Source organism: Aedes aegypti, chromosome 2 (assembly GCF_002204515.2).
Source record: "Aedes aegypti strain LVP_AGWG chromosome 2, AaegL5.0 Primary Assembly, whole genome shotgun sequence".
Classification (NCBI taxonomy): Eukaryota; Metazoa; Arthropoda; class Insecta; order Diptera; family Culicidae; genus Aedes; species Aedes aegypti.
Genome location: NC_035108.1, coordinates 275,452,557 through 275,461,052, shown reverse-complemented (window position 1 = coordinate 275,461,052; position 8,496 = coordinate 275,452,557). Strand labels below are relative to the sequence as shown.

Below are 8,496 nucleotides of genomic sequence, written 5' to 3'. Positions count from 1 at the left end.
AATAATAACGATCGGTAACTCAGGATTATACAACTCTAGCAGGTTGTGACTCAGCAAAAGCTTTTTGCACTCAGTGAAAGCTTTTCCACACTGTTCATTCCATTCGAAGCGCACATTTTTCTTTAGCAGTGCGTAGAGTGGACTAAGCCTCATCGACAAGTTTGGAACGAACTTCGAATAATAATTAATCATCCCTAAAAACGATTTCAACTGCATCACATCTCTAGGTCGAGGAGCTTCCGCGATTGCTTTAACCTTTTCCGCCGATGGACTAAGTCCCTTTTCCGACACCTTGTGACCCAAATAACCTATCTCCTGTAGGCGAATTCGCTCTTACTCAAGTTGACCTTTACCTTGTGCCTCTGCAGCTGATCAAGTACTTTGTACAGTGTAGCAAGCAATCCTTCAATAGTATTGCTACCCATCAAAATGTCATCCAGATAACAATGCACTCCCTCTATATCAGCCTGAATTTCATCCATAATTCTTTGGAAAGTCGACGCTGCACTTGAAATACCGAACGGCAATCTCGTAAACGCATACAGGCCTTTGTGAGTATTTACAACCAAATACTTCTGCGACTCTTCCGTAACCTTAATCTGCATGTACGCACCCTGCAGATCCAGCTTAGCAAAATACTTATAACCACTCAGATTGGCGAACACATCGTTGATGTTAGGCAACGGATAATGTTCATTGCAAATGACCTTGTTCACTGTCACCTTACAATCCATACAGATTCTCACACTACCATCTGGTTTAGGAACCACCACAATGGGCGTAGCCCAATCACTATGCTGCACTGGCCTTAGAATATTCTCACTGATCAACCTATTCAACTCATCTGAGACTCAGACATGATGATGAGATGATCTGAGACTTTTTCTCTGAGCGTGTACGGCACCTCATACGGTTTATAGAACAACGGAGACGCATGGTCTCTCACGCGAATACTAGCTTCAAAGCCCTCCACTGGATGCTGCAGATTATCCGTAAAAAGCTCCCGGTACCTTGTTTTCAACACAGCGAGTAACTTACTCTTTTCTCTCTCACACTTCTGGTCACTCACTGACACATTCATATTCGCACTATCGCCTAATTCGTGAACAAAAAAGCTTCGCCATTCGGGATACAATAGACTAAGCCAATCTCGACCCATCAACGGACGAAATCTATCCCCGTCGACAATAATCAACGATAAAACGTGAGAACGATCTCCCATGCCCCTAACCTCAACTCTAATCGATCCTGCTATCTTTAGAAAGCTTCCAGAAATCACCTTCAACTTTGCCTCACTTCTTCGAAGCCGCAAATCGGAAAAATTCTCTATATAATCATACTTGCTCATAACCGTATACGTTGCTCCTGTGTCGATCTCGAAATAAAACCACTTACCGTTTAGTCATACCTTTCTATACAGGGGAAGATTTGTCACGTGGTGCAGCTCACTCTCGCTTCCAGTCTGCCGCAGGTCGCTCTCATCATCGCTGCTCGCCAGTCCGTTCATGTTTCGTTTCCTCCAACAATTCCTAACGATGTGCCCCTTCTTACCGCAGCCAAAGCACTTTATCACCTTCCTACCTTGATTCCTTGAGCTCTTCCTGGAAAAGGACCGTCTCTCCCGGCTTCCTTGCTGACTGTGCTTACCATCATCTTGGCCACGTGTTTTCGAACGGCTTCGTCGCATGTACTGCCCCGCGTTAATCCGATTGGTGTATGTACTCCTGTTTGCTCTTCATCTTCACCAAATCCGCCTCGATTTGCTCCAGGTTTTTCGCCTTGGATACTGCTCGTTTAAACGTGGTGTCATCGTCGCTGTTCAACAACTCGCCTTGGATTTTGGCGTTCCGAAGGCCAGCTATGAACTTATCCCTGAGCGCCTTGTCCAGATACTCTCCAAAAACGCAGTGCTTTGAAAGTGCTTGTAGCTCAACCGCGAAATCCGCCACATTCTCGAATTCTTTCTGATTTCGCTTGAAAAACTCCACCGATTGGGCTATTCGATTCTTCTTGGGACTGAAGTATGACTTCAGCTTCTCTATTACCGTTTCGTAGGTCACATCCCTGTGTGTGTCGGGATACAACAACTGCTGCAGCTTTTTCAACGCAGGCAATCCGATGAAGTGGACAATCAGCTTCCGTTTGAACGTATCATCCTTGATGTCGTTCAGCTCGAAGAAATTTTCCGCTCTCTCCAGGTAATCGTCGAAGTCCGCACTTGGAACGAAGTTTTCCAGTGTTCCGATAAGCTTCACTCCACTGACTGCTTCCACTTTCTCAGCCTGAGACCCGGATACGGAAGGCACTTCTTCTTTCGGCATCTCCTAGCGATTACTTTACTGTGCACACCGTAGATTCAAACGACACTCGCGACCACGTGCTCTTGCACCACTTGCACTTTTCGAAACGATAGACTATTTATCCACACGCGCTCACCGCAAACTTTTTGCTATTTTCTCGTCGCCACTGTTACTTGATGTTCTTTATTCCACAAAATCCAACAGGAGAAAGAGGCTGAGCCTCTCGTTACAATCTCTTTTATAGTAGTAAACCGGAAATACAATACATGTCAAGATAATTGTTATCTTCAAGATAGTTCTTATACAAGTTCATCTACCACAGTTTATCTAGATCTTATAACGAGGGATCTATTATAACTATTTAACAGTTCCTTGGGAGCCCTCAACTCACCAAATAACATTTCTTTGACCACTATTTTGCTTTGAGTCAATATATAAAAAGTAAAAAACAGGCTATTCAATTTCAGTAAGGAGCTTATCTGAACAATCAATAAAATTCAGCATATAACATGATTCGCTCTACTGAAGAACAAGTGCCAAGAGACGGTCTTTAGGATCGAGAAGAACAAAACGGCACTCATGGGGCAGCTTGCAAAAGCTCTGAATCTCAGCAGGTCCACCCTCTTACTCGCATTAAGAGGAAAAGCACTGCTCTCGAAGGTGACCGTACAGGAAAGAGCCGTAAAAGGGAACCAACTGGAGCTGGTTTGATCCTAGAATCGGTGCTGGATCTGATGCTACCGATGTCTAGTACTCCACCCGAGACTGGAAATGGGGCATCACATGTATTGCTACAATGGAACGCACACAGGCTGCGATGTAGGTTATCCGAGATCCAGTTCATGGTTGCTGACCTAACCCGGGGTTACCTCGGAAGTAGGTATAGGTGGAATATGAAGCTTCACAAAAATGCATATATCCATGGGAATTAGCTGTCAGAGAAGACATACCACATAGTTCATCTGGATACCGAAGTCGTAACATCCCAAAGGCAAGCGATAGAGGGTTTATGGACAAAAGGTCAACAGACAACACGTTGAAAAGACAGAAGGTCGAAAGTGATTTGCTTGGTGGGAAATGTTTCCTTCTTTAAACAAAGATTTTCGACCTTTTGTCCTTTCTATTTTCGTTCTTCGACCTTCTGTCTTTTTGCCTTTTTGTTTTTCGACCTTCTATCCTTTCGACCTTTTGTCATAGATTCGCGGTAAAGGCGGTTGCAAGACCGTTCCTTGGTAGAGTATCGATGACTACAACGCAATCAAAAGCCGACGTAAGTTGCTGAGAGCGCTACGTAGACTGGCTCTGGATGATCTATCGAATGCTAGTAAGCTGAAAAAAGTCCAGTATGCTCGTGCCAAGTCCAGAAAGGTGATCAAAGATGCCAAAAAGGACACATGGACCGAATTTACGGTGATATATCGGAATCAACTAGCTCTTGCGAGCTTTGAAGGAAGGTGAAAGAAATCAGTGATGAGTAGGCATGTGCAAAAAGTGTAAAGGGTAGAGGGAAGCTTCACTAACGATGCGGGTAAAGTTGCTGAGGCTTTGCTGACCAATTCGCCATGGTGTCGGGAACAGCAATTTCAGCTATACCTTCCTGCAGGCCAAATCGGTAGCCGAAACAGAGTTTTGCTACTCTGAAAAAAAGGGGCCGTAGTCTTAAACTAAACTAAAAATGAAAAAAACAACTTGAACGAGCTCGAATGGGCCTACATTCGTGGCACTGGAAAGTCTGCGGGTCTAAGGTAGCTACCTATTATCGATCGGTAGGCTCTTTTGGATACTATGAACCAGGTCTGGCGCTCCGGTGTCATTCCTGCGGAGTGGAAGGAAGGGTAAGTTATTCCTATCCCCAAACCGGGAAAGGATAAAACGCTTACAGAGAAATATAGACCAAGCTCATTTGCTTAGTTGAATGGGTAAGATACTTGAATGTATTGTCAACTGAGTTAGAGATGCATGAACGGATCCGCCCTCTGCAACACGCATTTAAGTGCGGCTACGAGTCGCAGACGTTCCTCTCAGAGCCCGATCGTTTATTGGACAAGGCCTTGTCAGACGACTGGCATATACATGTATTCTCCCTCAATTTATCCAAGGCCTACAATATGACATGGAGGCTTCCGACAGTCAAAGCAGTGCACGAGATGAAATTGCTAGGTGTGACTGTCGATGAAAAACTCACGTTTGTTAAGCACTCTGAGGCAGTTAAGGAGTCTGTCATCGCCAAGCTTAACATTCGCCAAAACCTTAGTGGTCGTTCATCCGTGGCCTCCAGCTGCATATTGACTATGGTTGCTAGGGCATAGATTGCTCCAAGCATGCTACATATATGGTTCGGAGGGGACTCGTCAGTCCTCAAAATTCTAACTTGCAGTACTTTCACTGCTGGTGGAGTGCGGAAAGTTGTTATTGCTCCATGTGGTGATTGAGGGCCTGGCAACCAATACCTTACGTAACCCTCCTAACCGAGAATATGAAAAAAAAAATCTATGGCCTGAGACTTCAACATAGGTTATGGATACACGTTGGTTCTCCAATAAATTTTGGAATATCTTTGAATATTTGGAATATCGCGACCCGATTTGGAATACCTCCTCAATAGATTTTTTTGATAACCTATGACAATATGATGCAAAAATCTCAAAAGAAACAGAACATTTACCTGGATTTAAATATATTCTGTTAAAAAATGATACTGTCAGGAGAGGAGCGAAAGTTCAAGAATCCATCTTTGAAAGCATCATAATTATCCAAAATTTAAGACTATTTTCTCGATGAAAATATGTTCGCTAAGTTTCGTTTGAAGAATAGAATACAATGAACACAGTTCAATGGCAATTTGCTTGATTATAAAAGAAAGAAACTGTTTTTGAAAATTCTGAAATTGATGATGTATTCTGTCCCTTAAACAAAGTTTGACAAAATATCAGTTGAACAATATAATACTGTAATATGTGTTCTTCTTCTTCTGCTTCTTATTCTTCTTCTACTTCTTCTTCTTCTTGGCATTACGTCCTCACTGGGGCATAGCCTGCTCCTCGGCTTAGTGTTCTTATAAGCATTTCCACAGTTATTAACCAGGAGCTTTCTTTGCCAAAGTTGCCATTTTCGCATTCGTATATCGTGTGGCAGGTACGATGATACTCTATGCCTAGGGAAGTCAAGGAAATTTCCATTACGAAAAGATCCTGGACCGACCGGGAATTGAACCTAGCCACCTTTTGCTTGGTTTTGCTTTGTAGCCGTGGACTCTAATCACTCGGCTAAAGAAGGCCCTAATCTATGTACACTACCCAAGTCAGGAGCTCCTCATAAACCACGTGATCAGAATTTAGAACTCTCAAAATAAGGAGCATGGGCTCAGACTTATTTTTATTGGAAGAAAACATCCTGTAGAGTTTAAGTACTAATCCCTCTTGACGTTATCATTTATTTCCTATAATTACTCTAGTACATGTTCTTGGATTTGAAAAAAACTGTTGTTAAGGCTAGTATGGTTTTCTCAATCATCTGCTGCGTTTCTTTAGTTGATACATGACCTTTGCTGTTTTTGAAATATCTGGAAGGTTAAAATGTTTTATTTTAAAATCTGGTAATAATTTGTGGATGAATCTTGCAAGAAATTTATCAAAGAAATCTTAATATTTAATGAAGTTCTTTAGTTTCTTAAGAACTACATACAGAACATTTCGTTTAAGCTTATCTTGACGGAAACATGGTGTTGTATCAGTATTTAACGCAACACGAGCTTACCAGCCCTGCGACCACCGAACTGTAGATATGTTCGTTTGGACGATCTAATAAAGAGATGCTCAGTCAAAGTTTGAGCGTGCATAGAAGAACATATCTCGGTGTACTTCTTCCCTCGGTACCGGAACCTCTTTTATATTAAATCCCTCGGTTAGTTCATTGACGAACGAGGTGAAAATTTTGATTTTAAAACGGGTTTCGCATAGCATTTTCCGCGACTCGCGAGTGATGTCGTTTAAATTCGTTCCACGCGGTGTGCAGTGAGTTTGGAGCAATTAGTGGTGCAAAGAATTTGCCGCCAAAGTGCAATATTAATCTATCGCTTACAGATCACCTCAAGTGGGGTTGATCACGTTGTTATATTTTCTTACTATTCTACTAATTCACTTTGTAATTTCAATATAAATTTTAAGAATAAAAATAATAAGAAAAGAACTACACCAAGAAAACTAAAGAAAATTAACACTTTGAAAAAACTTCAAAAAACTTCAATTCAAAATTTAAAACAACTAATTAATAGGCAAATTTTCAAAACTATTTACACTTAAGCCCTCTCAGGGTCTATCCGGGAGAATCATTACTGGGGCGGACTCACAACCCACACTTGTTTCGCGACTTCAATTCTGTCACCACTAAAGGGGGGAAGGGAATTGCACGTAAAATAAATAATTTAGCTTTAACACTGTATTTTCAAATTCAAATTTCAAATCATTAATTTATTTAATATATACAATATTGTGAGGGAGTTTTGAGGGAAGTAAAGGATGCACAAGTTAAATATCACCTGACCACAGCGGTTGCTGGGTTATTGGACTTTAGGACCTGTCGAAGACCGATTCGTCTACCTTTCAGCTCGAAGTCGACTGCCGGGTCGGGTCCGGGGAGGCGATGATTCTAGCTACGGACGGATTAGGTAGATTTCGTCCTATTAGCGTCCTAGCTAGGGATTTCTCCAGCCGCTCTTCAATACCACCGATGCTTCGTTCAAACCACTCGGGCACTTCTCGGTATCTTCAACCACTCCGTTAAACACTTGGCACCAATGATAATTAACGGTTGCGTCGCTTGATCACTCACGACAAATACTTGTAGGATTTTTTTTCCTATGGAATGCGAGAAAAGTTGAAAGTAACGGACGATTTTAACTGTCGGAATTTTGTTACCGAAAAAGATCCTTTCTTGGGCCTGCATATCCTTTTTATAGGACTTGATGATGCAGCAAAACCAAATGGTAGAACATTTCCCGGGAGGGATTTGTCTTCGCACAGTTGGTACTGAGCGCCATTCATCAGTGCATATATGGATGGGAAGAATTTTGATGATGGGATACCAGGGGTTTAGTTGGATGGGTATAAAATTCAAATTTAAATTATTTCTATTTACAAATTCATTTTTTTTAATTCATTTTTATTTATATTGAGGGTAACTGGTATCTTGGGATAGGGAATATAGGAATATTATTTACATATTAGGTTATTTACATTTAAACTAGAGTTAAAGCATAATTATTTACAAATTTAGGGGTATTTACAAAATTATAAAAATATAAACAAAGTATGAATATTTACAAAAAAAAAAGAAAAATATATAAAAAAAAACAAAAAGAAAAAATACAAAAAAGCAAATCTGGATTGTGACCTATCACATAGGTAACAACGTGTGGTGCGATAATCGTTTTATTGCCTAATTGCTCTGCAGAAAGTTTGAGATTATTGAAAAGTTTAATCGTTTGTGCTGTTTCCAGCAAGTTTAATACAGCGCACATCACGTATTTGAAAGGGTTTAGTGATCTGCTAGTTTGTGCTGAGTGTGATTCAGGTATCCACCATTGTTTTTTGATCACCAAAAGGACGCTAAAGTTGTTTGACCTGTGTGAACGACCAACAAAAAGCATTCAGGAGGTCAGTTCGGGTCAGTAGTGTGCACTGGAGAACAAATAGATAGTAAAAAAAAGCGTTTTGTTCTACAGAAGTTTCAACGTTGTAAGTGTTTTGGCCTACAGCTATCAGGTATGTGGTTTCTTTTATTCGTTTTTCGGTTTATTTGTTTGTTTCGATAATTTATGGCCGTTTAAAAATATTAATATTTTTTTTTTTGATTGATCATTTGTGTATTTTTCGTTTACATAATTTGATGAATAAATTGAGAAAATTGTTTACAGGCACTCAAGTTTCTGCGTGTGTAATTGTGGTAAATGTCAACAACAAAAATGTTAGAATTTTATTAATAATTTACATAATTTAATGTTTCGATATTTAAGGCATTAGAATGAATCGAACAAAAGTCGAGGAAAAAAAATGTGAATTAGGAAAAATCGACGTTACTTCTCCAACAGAAGTTGTTGATTATGCAGCTGGTCTGCATCGTGAAATTACTGAGGAAACCAATAAGATAGCGTTTTTATGTAAAACTGTGGAACAGAAGGATGACCTAATTAAACTTT

General features: G+C 40.5%; 1 long non-coding RNA gene across 1 annotated transcript; it reads left to right on the top strand.

Annotated features, from left to right (window-relative positions):
* The first annotated feature begins 8,201 nt into the window (after positions 1-8,201).
* On the top strand, positions 8,202-8,496 carry LOC110675669. The gene is made up of 2 exons (XR_002499699.1): positions 8,202-8,243; positions 8,314-8,496. It is a non-coding gene; the product is annotated as an uncharacterized LOC110675669 (long non-coding RNA).